Below are 14,601 nucleotides of genomic sequence, written 5' to 3' on the forward strand. Positions count from 1 at the left end.
ACTCTTGGAGACTGCAACTAGAGGCTAGGCTGGGGATTCCTTGGCGGGTGTGTGTGTGTGTCTGATGGTTTCTTTACCAGTCCACAACGGAGCTCAGCAGTAAGACATCCCTACAATGGGCTGCAGGACACACATCTTCATCCCACCCAAGTCCACAGATCCTTGCTGTGGCAATGGGAGTAAAGGGAACAGTGATGAGCCTTCTGAGACTCTGGAAGGATCTAGGGATAGGATAGAGGAAAGAAGACAACACAGAAGCCTGGCTGGTTTGAGGTGTGGTAAGCACTGCTTGTTCACACAGGGAAAATAAGGCACCTATTGGTAGGTGCTTGTTATGGGGCATTTCTGGGCAGACTGAGTTGGAATCCCTTGAACTGATTGTACTCTGGCTGGGCCCGTCCTTGTGTCACCATGTCTCACCCAGCACCAGCATTTGATTCAAAAGAGTTCTGGTGTCAGTTATTCATAGGCTGCATCCTCAAGAGCTGCCAACTCCTTTCACAGTGTTTTCTAAACATTATACCCCTTAAAACTATTAGCTACCTCTTCTGGAGGAGGCTGCCCTATCAGACAAAGGCCCAGGCAGTGTCAACATTCCTCAGTAAGGGACTTGGGTAAATGATGGCAACAGAAACACAAATCTTGCTTTACCAGAGCTTGTTTGAGTCATGCTTAGGACCTCAGTTCCCAGCAGTCTACCAGAGACTGGACACATTTGAAGGGAATGGGTCTTAGACTGCAGTCTGCCCCTCACGCCCAAACTTCCACATCCTCATCTTTGGAACCACATTCACAGCTTAGCCTTGCCTCTTGCTGTCACCCCCTATTTAATTTACCTATTCAAATCCTAAGACTAGAAGCATGTAGTGGACTGATGAGCCCTTGGCTGCAGGATGATTGGCAGGCAAGTGTAGACTGCTCCTGCATTCTGGGACAGCCAGAGGAGAGAATTACATATTGCTTGAGCACAGTACCCTGATTCCTCCCTTAACCTTCAATGCAATTTGCCAGTAAGAGGTTAATCTCTCCATTTAGCCATCAGGGAAGTTTCTATATGAAAGATAAGTAGGCTCAAAGTTGTCAGGAAGTACGCAAGACAACATACATGTATATTGGAACCTAGGTGTGATCAAAACTATGCCAGGCCTTTTACTTTGCATTGTATTGCCTCCTTAACATTGATTAAGTACTTATGGTGTGCCAGCCTCTGTTAATCAAATTTTAAGTATATTCTATTTTTTGGCTTTAAAAATAGTCTTGCTAAAATTCGGCTCCAAATATCCTTTAATGGGGGCCAACTTACTTCACACTACCTTAGCAAACTCTCCTGAAAGATGATAGTGCTTCAGTGAAAAATTGGGTACCAGGACAGTTAAGGTCATTTAATAACCATATGACAATTCATAATTTAACTTGGTAAATTTTTCTACTGCTCCTGAGAGATACTGGTAACTAAGTACTAGAAATAGGTATCTTGATAAGGAAGAAACAGTAAGGGAACAAAATTTGGGCCAAGTCAAACAGAAGAACTAAGGTACTCATGCCAGGATAAGAATGTGGGATTCCAGATTTTCTACAGCATATCACAATTCTTTAAATAATTTCTAACTTTAAAAAATACAATTTTTGGCTGCACTCGGTCTTCATTGCTTTGCTCACGCTTTCTCTAGTTGTGGCCAGTGAGGTGTACTCTTCATTGCAGTGGCTTCTCAGGCTCTAGGCTTGTGGGCTTCAGTAGTTGCAGAACAGTCTCGGTGGTTGTGGTGCACAGGCTTAGTTGCTCTGTGACATGTGGAATCTTACTAGACCAGGGATCAAACCCATGTTTCCTGAAATGCTAGGCAGATTTCTATCCACTGTACTACCAGGGAGATCCCCACAGGTTTTTTAAAATGTCTCTCGAGTCTTTTCCCTCTTGCCTTAATAGTATAATTTATATATGATAAAGTTTACCCTTTATAATGTAAGTTCTGTGAGTTTGCACAAATATATACAGTAGTGAACTACCATCACTATCAAGATATGTGATAGTTTGCATCACCTCCAAACTCTCGGAACCCTTTGTAGTCAATCTCTACCCCCACCTTCAGATCCACTGATCTTTTTTTTCCTGCTCCTATGGTTTTGCCTTAATATGAACGTCATGTAAAAAGAATCATACAGCATGCAGGCATTTATTTTATGCCACTGCCACAGTGTGTGTGTGTGTGTGCTCAGTCGTGTTCAATTGTTTTCGACTCTGTGGACTGTAGCCTGCCAGACTCTTCTGTTCATGGCATTATCCAGGCAAGAATACTGGAGTGGGTGGCCATTTCCTTCTCCAGGGGATATTCCCAACCCAGGGATCAAACCCATGTCTTCTGCATCTCCTGCATTGGTAGGCAGAGTCTTTACCATTGAGCCACCTGGGAGGCTCTTTTATGCTTTATATTTTAAACTTTTTTATTTAAAAAATTTACATAGAGTAACTAATGTCTGGTGTACAGTTCGATAAGCATTGACAAATGCATAGAGTTGTGTAACCAACACAGTTAAGGTACAGAACTGTTCCATTACCCTCTGCCCTCCCATGTCAAATTCATACTGGCTACTTTATAGTAAAAACTTCCCTACTTCTGATTCATGGCAACCCTGATTTGTTCTTTGTCCTTATAGTTTTATCTTTTGGAGAATGTCATATAAATGGAATTATACAATATGGAGCCTTTGGAGACAGGATTCTTTCACTAAGCATAATACATTTGAGATTCATCTACGTTGTTGGGTTTAATAGTTCCTTACCTGAATTATACTCCATTGCATGAATGTACCATCATTAGCTTATCCATTCCCCAGTTGAAGGGACATTGGGTTGATCCCAGGTTTGAGCAATTATACAAATAAAACTGGAGAACAATTATACCAAAGAAGTTCTTACACTGTTGTGAAAGTTCTAGGCCCCACAAGACTTTCCAACCTAGGGATCCAGCAAATGGACTGAGAATTCCCAGGGACTCTAACTTTGAAGGTCAGCAGGATTTGATTACAGAACTTCCACAGGACTAGGGAAACAGAAATTCTTGGAGGGCACAAACAAAACTTTGCACACATCATGACCCAAGGGAAAGGAGCAGTGATGCTACAAGAGACTGAGCGAGACTTTGTGAGTGTTTGGGAGTCTCCAGCAGAGGCATGGATCAACAGTGACCTGCTGCTGGTCAGGAGCACTGACAGCAGCAGTCTTGGGAGGCACTGAGTGCTGGCATAAGTCCCTTTGGAGGAGGCCACCATTACCCCTACCATGGTTTGTCATCAAGGCCAAACTACAGGGAGGGAACACAGTCCCACCCATCTGCAGAAAATTGGATTAAAGATTTAATGAACATGGCCTTGCCCACCAAAGCAAGACCCAGTTTTCTCCACAGCCAGTCCCTCCCATCAGGAAACTTGCACAAGCCTCTTATCCTAATCTATCAGAGGGCAGACAGAATGAATACCACAATCACAGAAAACTAACCAAAATGATCATATGGATCACAGCTTTGTTGAACTTAATAAATTGTGAGCAATGCTATGTAGGGCCACTCAAGACAGGTGGGTCATGGTGGAAAGTTCTGACAAGACATGGTCTATTGAAGAAGGGAATGGCAAACCACTTCAATATTCTTGCCTTGAGAGCCCTATGAACAGGATGAAAAGGCAAAAAGATATGACACTGAAAGATGAACCCCCTCCAGGTCGGTAGGTGTCCAATATGTTACGGGAGAAGAGCAGAGAAATAGCTCCAGAAGGAAGGAAGAGGCTGAGCCAATCAGAAACTACACCCAGTTGTGGATGTGTCTGGTGGTGAAAGTAAAGTCTGATGCTATAAAGAACAATATTGCATAGGAACCTGGAATGTTAGGTCCATTAATCAAGGTAAATTGGAAGTGGTCAAACAGGAGATGGCAAGAGTGAATATCGACATTTTAGGATTCAGTGAACTAAAATGGACTGGGATGGGTGAATTTAATTCAGATGACCATATATCTACTACTGTGGGCAAGAATTCCTTAGAAGAAATGGAGAAGCCCTCACAGTCAACAAGAGTCTGAACTGCAGTACTTAGATGCAAACTCAAAAACAACAGAATTACTTTGATTCATTACCAAGGCAAACTATTCAAAATCACAGCAGTCCAAGTCTATGTCCCAACCATTAACGCCGAAGAAACCGAATGGTTCTATGCAGACCTCTAGAACTAACACCAAAAAAGATGTCTTTCTCATCAGTGTTGTTTTTCAGTCGCTTAGTCATGTCCAACTCTGTGTGACCCCATGGACTGCAGCATGCCAGGCCTCCCTGTCCTTCACCATCTCCTAGAGTTTGCTCACTCATGTCCACTGAGTTGATGATGCCATCCAACCTTCTCATCCTCTGCTGTCCCCTTCTCCTCTGCCTTCAACCTTTCCCAGCATCAGGGTGTTTTCCAGTGAGTCAACTCTTTGCCTCCATCAGGTGGCCACAGTATTGGAGCTTCAGCTTCAGTTCTTCCAATGGATATTCAGAATTCCTTTCCTTTAGGATTTATTGGTTTGATCTCCTTGCTGTCAAAGGAACTCTCAAGAGTCTTCTCCAGCATCACGGATTGAAAGCATCAACTCCTTGGTGCTCAGCCTTCCTTATGGTCCACCTCTCACATCCATACATGACTACTGGAAGAACCATAGCTTTGAATTTATGTACCTTTGTCAGCAAAGTAATGTCTGCTTATTTATTTATTTACCAACTTTTTGGCTGTACCAGGTCTTAGCTGGGGTATGTGAACTCTTAGTTGTGGCATGTGGGATCTAGTTCCCTGACCAGGGATTGAACTCAGGCCCCCTGCACTGGGAGCATGGAGTCTCAATCACTGGACCGCCAGGGAAGTCCCCTCTCCCAGCAATCTTGATTCAAGCTTGTGCTTCATCCAACCCAGCCTTCTGCGTTATGTACTCTGCATATAAGTTGAATAAACAAGGTGACAGTATACAGCTTGGTCATACTCCTTTCCCAATTTTGATCCAGTCAGTTGTTCCATGTCCTGTTCTAACTGTTGCTTCTTGACCTGCATACACGTTTTTCAGGAGGCATGTAAGGTGGTCTGGTATTCCTATCTCTTTAAGAATTTTCCACAGTTTGTTGTGATCCACACAGTCAAAGACTTTAGCATAGTTAATGAAGCAGAAGTAGATGTTTTTTTGAATTTCCTTGCTTTTTCCATGATCTGACAGATGTTGGCAATTTGATCTCTGGTTCCTCTGCCTTTTCTAAATCCAGCTTGTACATCTGGAAGGTCTTGGTTCACATAATATTGAAGCCTGGCTTGAAAGATTTTGAGCATTGCCTTGCTAGCATGTGAAATGAGTGCGATTGTGCAGTAATTGGAGCAACCTTTAGCATTGTCTTTATTTGGATTTGGAATGAAAACTGACCTTTGCCAGTCCTGTGGTTACTGCTGATTTTTCCAAATTTGGTGGCATATTAAGTGCAGCACTTTAACAGCATCATCTTTTAGGATTTGAAAAAGCTCAGCTGGAATCCCGTAACCTCCAGTAGTTTTGTTTGTAGTGATGCTTCCTAAGGCCCACTTGACTTCGCACTCCAGGATGTCTGGCTCTAAGTGAGTGATCACACCATCATGGTTATCTAGGTCATTAAGACCTTTTTTCTATAGTTCTTCTGTGTATTCTTGCCACCTCTTCTTAATATTTTCTGCTTCTGTTAGGTTCTTACCATTTCTGTCCTTTATTGTGCCCATCTTTGCATTAAATGTTCCCTTGGTATCTCTACTTTTCTTGAAGAGATCTCTAGTCTTTCCCATTCTGTTGTTTTCCTCTATTTCTTTGCATTGATCGCTGAGGAAGTCTTTCTTATCTCTCCTTGTTATTCTTTGGAACTCTGAAATCAGATGTGAATATCTTGGAATTTTCTATGTAGATTATTTTGCCTTCTGCAAATTTAGACAGTTTAATTTCTATATTTTCAATATATATGATTTTTATTTTGTTTTCTTGCCCACTGTACTGGTGAGAACTTCCAGGATAGTGTTTAATTGAAGTGATTAAAGTGCAATTCTTGCTGTGTTCCATATCTCAGGAGAAAACATTGTCTTTCACCATTTTGTGTAATATTTGTTGTAGTTTTCTTTTCAGATGCTGTTGGTCAAATCAAGAAAATTTCTATCATTATTATTCTGAGTATTTTTTTTAAATTTATTTTTAAATTTGGCCCATGCTGCATCTTCATTGTGGTGTGGGCTTTTCTCTAGTTGTGGTGAGTGGTGGCTATTCTCTAGTTGAGGTCTAGAGCTTCTCATTGCAGAAACTTCTCTTGTTACAGAGCACAGGCTCTAGGATGTGTGGGCTTCAGTAGTTGTGGCACGTGGGCTCAGTAGTTGGAATTCCTGGGCTGTAGAGCATAGGCTTAATAGTTGTGGTATACACGTTTAGTTACTCTCTGGCATCTTCCCAGACGAGGGATTGAACCTGTGGCTCTTGCATTGGCAGGCGGATTCTTTAACTCTGAGCCACCAGGGAAGCCTGAGCACTATTTTTTTTTTTTTTTTTTAATGTATCAATGGATGCTGAAATTTTGTCAAATACTTTCCTGTATCAGTTGATATAATTATATGTTATTTCTTTTTCAGTCTGTTGATGTGATGAATTACATTGGTTGATTACAAATGTGGAGCCAGCCATGTTAGCACTGCTTTAGCTTTGTTCCTCAAATTTTCATATGATTTATTTTCATTTCCATCCAATTGAATCCAATTCAATGTATTAAAATTTTTTAAAAATCATTGAGATACAGTGCCATATCTTCTTTATTCATTCATCTGTTGATGGACCCTTAGGTTGCTTTACTATCTTGGGTATTGCAAATAATGCTGCAGTAAACATTGAAGTGCACATATCTTTTCAAGTTAATGTCTTCATTTTCATTGGATAAATACTCTGAAGTGGAATTGCTGAATCTTATGACAGCTATATTTTTAAATTTGGGGGAACTTCCATACTGTTTTCCATATTGGCTGCACCAATTTGCATTCCCACCAACAGTGCTAGAGTGTTCACTTTTCTCCACATCCTCACCAACATTTGTGTTTTGTAGTCTTTTTGATAATAATCATTCTGACAGATGTAAGGTGATATCTCATTGTGGTTTTGATTTGCATTTCCCTGATGATTAATGATGTTTTTGTGCCAGTAACATACTGTTTTGATTAGTGTAGCTTTTTAGTATAGTATGAAATTAGCATGTGTGATAATTCCAGCTTTTTCTTCTTTCTCAGACTGTTTTAAGTACTCAAGCTTGTATGTGTTTCTGTGATGCCATAGAAAATTTAGGATTCTTTGTTCCAGTTTAGTGAAATATGCTATTGGTACTTCAATAAGGATTGCATCAGATCTTTAGATCATCTTGGGTTATACAGTCATTTTCACAATATTAATTCTTCCAATCCATGAACATGTATATCTTTCCATCTGTTTGTCATCTTCAATTTCTTTCATCAATGTATTCATTTTCCAAGTATGAATCTTTTACCTTCTTGATTAGGTTCATTCCAAGGTAATTTAATTTTGTTTGATGCAATTTGTAAATAGAATTGTTTTATTAATTTCTAGAAAAACATCTACTTCTGCTTTATTAACTATGCCAAATCCTTTGACTGTGTGGCTCATAACAAACTGGAAAATTCCTTTTTTTTTTTAGTATTTTTTTTTCATTTATTTTTATTAGTTGGAGGCTAATTACTTCACAACATTGCAGTGGGTTTTGTCATACATTGACATGAATCAGCCATGGATTTACGTGTGTTCCCCATTCCAATCCCCCCTCCCACTTCCCTCTCCATCCCATCCCTCTGGGTCTTCCCAGTACACCAGGCCCAAGCACTTGTCTCATGCATCCAACCTGGGTTGGTAATCTGTTTCACCCTTGATAGTATACTTGTTTCGATGCTGTTCTCTCTGAAAATCCCACCCTCACCTTCTCCCAGAGTCTAAAAGTCTGTTCTGTACATCTGTGTCTTTTTTCTGTTTTGCATATAGGGTTATCATTACCATCTTTTAAAATTCCATATATATGCATTAGTATACTGTATTGGTCTTTATCTTTCTGGCTTACTTCACTCTGTATAATGGTCTCCCGTTTCATCCATCTCATTAGAACTGATTCAAAAGAATTCTTTTTAATGGCTGAATAATATTCCATAGTGTATATGTACCACAGCTTCCTTATCCATTTGTCTGCTGATGGGCATCTAGGTTGCTTCCATGTCCTGGCTATTATAAACAGTGCTGCGATGAACATTGGGGTGCATGTGTCTCTTTCAGATCTGGTTTCCTCAGTGTGTATGCCCAGGAGTGGGATTGTTGGGTCATATGGCAGTTCTATTTCCAGGTTTTTAAGGAATCTCCACACTGTTCTCCATAGTGGCTGTATTAGTTTGCATTCCCACCCACAGTGTAAGAGGGTTCCCTTTTCTCCACACCCTCTCCAGCATTTATTGCTTGTAGACTTTTGGACAGCAGCCATTCTGACTGGCGTGTAGTGGTATCTCATTGTGGTTTTGATTTGTATTTCTCTGATAATGAGTGATGTTGGGCATCTTTTCATGTGTTTGTTAGCCATCTGTATTTCTTCTTTGGAGAAATGTCTGTTTAGTTCTTTGGCCCATTTTTTGATTGGGTCATTTATTTTTCTGGAATTGAGCAACAAACTGGAAAATTCTTAAAGAGATGGAAATTCCAGACCACCTGACCTGCCCCTTGAGAAACATGTATGCAGGTCAGGAAGCAACAGTTAGTACTGGACATGGAAGAACCGACTGGTTCCTTATCAGGAAGGGAGTACGTCTGTGCAGAGTACATCATGAGAAACGCTGGGCTGGATGGAGCACAAGCGGGAAGCAAGAGTGCTGGGAGAAATATCTATAACCTCAGATATGTAGATAACACCACCCTTATGGCAGAAAGTGAAGAAGAACCAAAGAGCCTCTTGATGAAAGTGAAAGAGGAGAGTGGAAAAAGTTGGCTTAAAACTCAACATTCAGAAAACGAAGATCATGGCATCTGGTCCCATCACTTCGTGGCAAATAGATGGGGAAACAATGGAAACAGTGACAGACTTTATTTTTGGGGGCTCCAAAAATCACTGCAGATGGTGATTGCAGCCATGAAATTAAAAGATGCTTACTCCTTGGAAGGAAAGTTACGACTAACCTGGACAGCATATTAAAAAGCAGAGACATTACTTTGCCAGCAAAGGTCCATCTAGTCAAAGCTATGGTTTTTTCAGCAATCATGTATGGATGTGAGAGTTGGACTATAAAGAAAGCTGAGTGCCGAAGAATTGATGCTTTTGAACTGTGGTGTTGAAGAACACCCTTGAGAGTCCCTTGCACAGCAAGGAGATCAAACCAGTCAATCCTAAAGGAAATCAGTCCTGAATATTCATTGGAAGGACTGATGCTGAAGCTGAAGGTTCAAAACATTGGCCCCCTGATGCGAAGAACTGACTCATGGGAAAAGGCCCTGATGCTGGGAAAGATCGAAGGCAGGGGGAGAAGGGGACGACAGAGGATGAGATGGTTGGATGGCGTCACCGACTCAATAGACTTGAATTTGAGTAAACTTTGGGAGTTGGTGATGGACAGGGAGTCCTGGTTTGCTGCAGTCCATGTGGTTGCAAATGCTCAGACATGACTGAGCGACTGAACTGAACTTTCAAATAATATATTATTAGTGTATACAAAGGCAACTGATTTTTCAAATTAATTTACTTTTAATTGAAGGATTGCTTCACAATATTATGTTGGTTTCTGTCATACATCAACATGAATCAGCCAAAGGTACACATATATCCCCTCCCTTTTGAAATTTCCTCCTACCTCCCACCCCATGACACCCTCCTAGGTTTTCAGAGGGGCCTGGTTTGTGTTCCCTGATTCATACAGCAAATTTCCACTGGCTATCTATTTTGCTATCTATATGATAGTGTATATGGTTCTATACTGCTCTCTCCACTTGTCCCACACTCCATCCCTAACTTGTGTCCACAAGTTTTTTCTGTATGTCTGCCTTTCCATTGGTTCCCTGCAAATAGGTTCATCACTACCATCTTTCTAGATTCCATATATATACATTAATATACAGTGCTTGTTTTTCTCTTTCTGAATTACTTCACTCTGTATAATATGCTCTAGGTTCATCCACCTCATTAGAACTGAATCAAATGCATTCCTTTTTCTGGCTGAGTAGTATTCCATTGTATATATGTACCACAGCTTCTTTTTCCATTTATCTGTCAGTGGACATCCAGGGTGCTTCCATGATCTAGCTATTGCAAACAGTGCTGCAATGAGCATTGGGGGTACATTGGCCATTTTCAATTTTGGTTTCCTTGGGGTATATGCCTAGGAGTGGGATTGCTGGGTCATATGGTGGTTTTATTCCCAGTTTTTAAAGGAATCTCCATACTGTCTTCCATAGTGGCTGTATCAATTTACATTCCCACCAACAGTGCAAGAGTGTTTCCTTTTCTCCACACCCTCTCCAGCATTTATTGTTTGTAGACTTTTTGATGAGGGCCATTCTGACCAGTGTGAGGTGATATCTCATTGTAGTTTTGATATGCATTTCTCTAACAATGAGAAATGTTGAGCATATTTTCATGTGTTTATTAGCTATTTGCATGTCTTCTTTGCAGAAATGTCTGTTTAGGTCTCCTACCCATTTTTTGATTGTTGTTCAGTTGCTCACTTGTGTCCAAATCTTCACAATCCCATGGACTGTAGCCTGCCAGGCTCCAATGTCCATGGGATTTCCCCAGCAAGAATACTGGAGTGGGTTGCCATTTCCTTCTCCAGGGCCTCTTTCCAACCTAGGGATTCAACCTGCATCTCTTTAATCTTCTAAATTGGCTGGTGAGTTCTTTACCAGCTGAGCCACTGGGGAAGCCCCATATATGCATTAATGTATTAGTTAATGCATTATAATGTGTTAATATACAATATTTCTCTCTTTCTGACTTATTTTACTCTGTATAATAGGCTTTAGGTTCATTCACCTTATTAGCAATGACTCAAAAGGGTTCCTTTTAATGGCTGACTAATAGTCCATTGTATATATACACTATAGCTTCTTTATCCATTCATCTGTTGATGGATATCTAGGTTGCTTCCATGTCCTAGCAATTGTAAATAGTGCTGCATTGAACATTGGGGTGCATGTGTGCATGCTCAGTCACTTCATGCATGTCTAACTCTTTGCGACCCTGTGGACTGTGGCCCACCAAGTTCTTCTGTCCATGGGATTCTCCAGGCAAGAATACTGGAGCAGGTTGCCATGCACTCAGGGGATCTTCCCCACCTAGGGATCAAACCCAGGTGTTCTGCAGCTTCTGCATTGCAGGCAGATTCTTTACCTCTGAGTCACCAGGGAAGCCTGAACACTGGAGTACATATATCTTTTTCTAATTTTAAAAAAATAATTAATTTACTTTTTATTGAAAGATAATTCCTTTACAGAATTTTGCTATTTTCTGTCAAACCTCAACATGAATCAGCCATAAGTATACATATATCCCCTCCCCTTTGAACCTCCCTGCATCTCCCTTCCCATCCCACCCTTCTAGGATGATATAGAGCGCATGTTTGAATTTCCTGAGCCATACAGCAAATTCCTGTTGGCTATCTATTTTACATATGGTAGTTTAAGTTTCCATGTTACTCTTTCCATACATCTCACCTTCTCCTCCTTTCTCCCCATGTCCATATGTCTATTCTCTATATTTTTTTCTCCATTGTTGCCCTGTAAATAAATTCTTCAGTACCACTTTTCTAGATCCCAAATATGGTATTTATCTTTCCCTTTCTGATTCACTTTGCTCTGTATAATAGGTTGTAGGTTCATCTACCTCCTTAGAACTGACTCAAATGTGTTCCTTTTTATGGCTGAGTAATATTCCATTGTGTATATATACCACAACTTCTTTATCCATTCATCTGTCGATGGAAATTTAGGTTGCTTCCACGTTCTAGCTATTGTAAATACTGTTGCAATGAACAATGGGATACATGTGTCTCTTTCAATTTTGGTTTCTTCAGGGTATATGCCTAGGAGTGGGATTGCTGGGTCATATGGTGGTTTTATTCCTAGTTTTTAAAGGAATCTCCATACTGTCTTCCATAGTAGCTGTATCAATTTACATTCCCACCAACAGTGCAAGAGTGTTTCCTTTTCTCCACACCCTCTCCAGCATTTATTGTTTGTAGACTTTTTGATGAGGGCCATTCTGACCAGGGTGAGGTGATATCTCACTGTAGTTTTGATTTACATTTCTCTAATAATGAGCAATGTTGAGAATCTTTTCATGTGTTAGTCATCTATATGTCTTCTTTGCAGAAATGTCTGCTGAGGTCTTTTCCCCACTTTTTGATTGGGTTGTTTGTTATTCTTGTATTGAGTTGTATGAGCTGCTTGTATACATTTGAAATTAATCCTTTGTCATTTGTTACTTTGTAGCAGATTAATCATTTGCTATTATTTTCTCCCATTCTGAGGGTTGTCTTTTCACCTTGCTTATGGTTTCCTTTGCTGTGCAAAAGATTTAAGTTTAATCAGGTATCACTTGTATACTTTTGTTTTTGTTTCCATTACTCTAGGAGGTGAGTCATAGAGGATCTTGTTTTGACTTTTGTCAAAGAGTGTTTTGCCTATGTTTTCCTCTAGGAGTTTTATAGTTTCTGGTCTTACCTTTAGATCTTTAATCCATTTTGAGTTTATTTTTGTGTATGGTGTTAGAAAGTGTTCTAGTTTCATTCTTTTACAAGTGGTTGATCAGTTTTCCCAGCACCATTTGTTAAAGAGATTGTCTTTTCTCCATTGTATATTCTTGCCTCCTTTGTCGAAGATAAGGTGTCCATAGGTGCGTGGATTTATCTCTGGGCTTTCTATTTTGTTCCATTGATCTATATTTCTGTCTTTGTGCCAGTACCATACTGTCTTGATGACTGTAGCTTTGTAGTATAGCCTGAAGTCAGGCAGGTTGATTCCTCCAGTTCCATTCTTCTTTCTCAAGATTGCTTTGGCTATTCGAGGCTTTTTGTATTTCCATACAAATTGTGAAATTATTTGTTCTAATTCTGTGAAAAATACTGCTGGTAGCTTGATAGGGCTTGCATTGAATCTATAGATTGCTTTGAGTAGTTTACTCATTTTCACTATATTGATTCTGCCAATCCATGAACATGGTATATTTCTTGATCTATTTGTGTCCTCTTTGATTTGTTTCATCAGTGTTTTATAGTTTTCTATATAGAGGTCTTTTGTTTCTATAGGTAGATATATTCCTAAGTATTTTATTCTTTTCATTGCAATAGTAAATGGAATTGTTTCCTTAATTTCTCTTTCTGTGTTCTCATTGTTAGTGTATAGGAATGCAAGGGATTTCTGTGTGTTAATTTTATATCCTGCAACTTTACTATATTCATTGATTAGCTCCAGTACTTTTCTGTTAGAGCCTTTAGGGTTTTCTATGTAGAGGATCATGTCATCTGCAAACAGTAAGAGTTTCACTTCTTCTTTTCCTATCTGGATTCCTTTTATTTCTTTTTATGCTCTGATTTCTGTGGCCAAAACTTCCAAAACTATGTTGAATAGTAGTGGTGAGAGTGTGCACCCTTGTCTTGTTCCTGACTTTAGGGGAAATGCTTTCAGTTTTTCACCACTGAGGATAATGTTTGCTGTGGGTTTGTCACATATAGCTTTTATTATGTTGAGGTATGTTCCTTCTAGTCCTGCTTTCTGGAGGGTTTTTACCATAAAAGGATGTTGAATTTTGTCAAAGGCTTTCTCTGCATCTATTGAGATAATCATATGGTTTTTATCTTTCAATTTGTTAATGTGGTGTATCACATTGATTGATTTGTGGATATTAAAGAATCCTTGCATTCCTGGGATAAAGCCCACTTGGTCATGATATATGATCTTTTTCATATGTTGTTTGATTCTGTTTGCTAGAATTTTATTAAGGATTTTTGCATCTATGTTCATCAGTGATATTGGCCTGTAGTTTTCTTTTTTGGTGGCATCTTTGTCTGGCTTTGGTATTAGGGTGGTGGTGGCCTCATAGAATGTGTTTGGAAGTTTACCTTCCTCTAAAATTTTCTGGAAGAGTTTGTGTAAGATAGGTGTTAGCTCTTTAAATTTTTGGTAGAATTCATCTGTGAAGCTGTCTGGTCCTGGGCTTTTGTTTGCTGGAAGATTTCTGATTACAGTTTTGATTTCCATGCTTGTGATGGGTCTGTTAAGATTTTCTATTTCTTCCTGGTTCAGTTTTGGAAAGTTGTACTTTTCTAAGAATTTGTCCACTTCTTCCAAGTTGTCCGTTTTATTGGCATATAGTTGCTGATAGTAGTCTCTTATGATCCTTTTTATTTCTGTGTTGTCTGTTGTGATTTCTCCATTTTCATATCTAATTTTTTTGATTTGATTCTTCTCCCTTTGTTTCTTGATGAGTCTGGCTAATGATTTGTCAATTTTATTTATTTTCTCAAAGAACCAGCTTTTAGCTTTGTTGATTTTTGCTATGGTCTCT

The sequence above is a fragment of the Dama dama genome, chromosome X (assembly GCF_033118175.1).
Source record: "Dama dama isolate Ldn47 chromosome X, ASM3311817v1, whole genome shotgun sequence".
Lineage (NCBI taxonomy): Eukaryota > Metazoa > Chordata > Mammalia > Artiodactyla > Cervidae > Dama > Dama dama.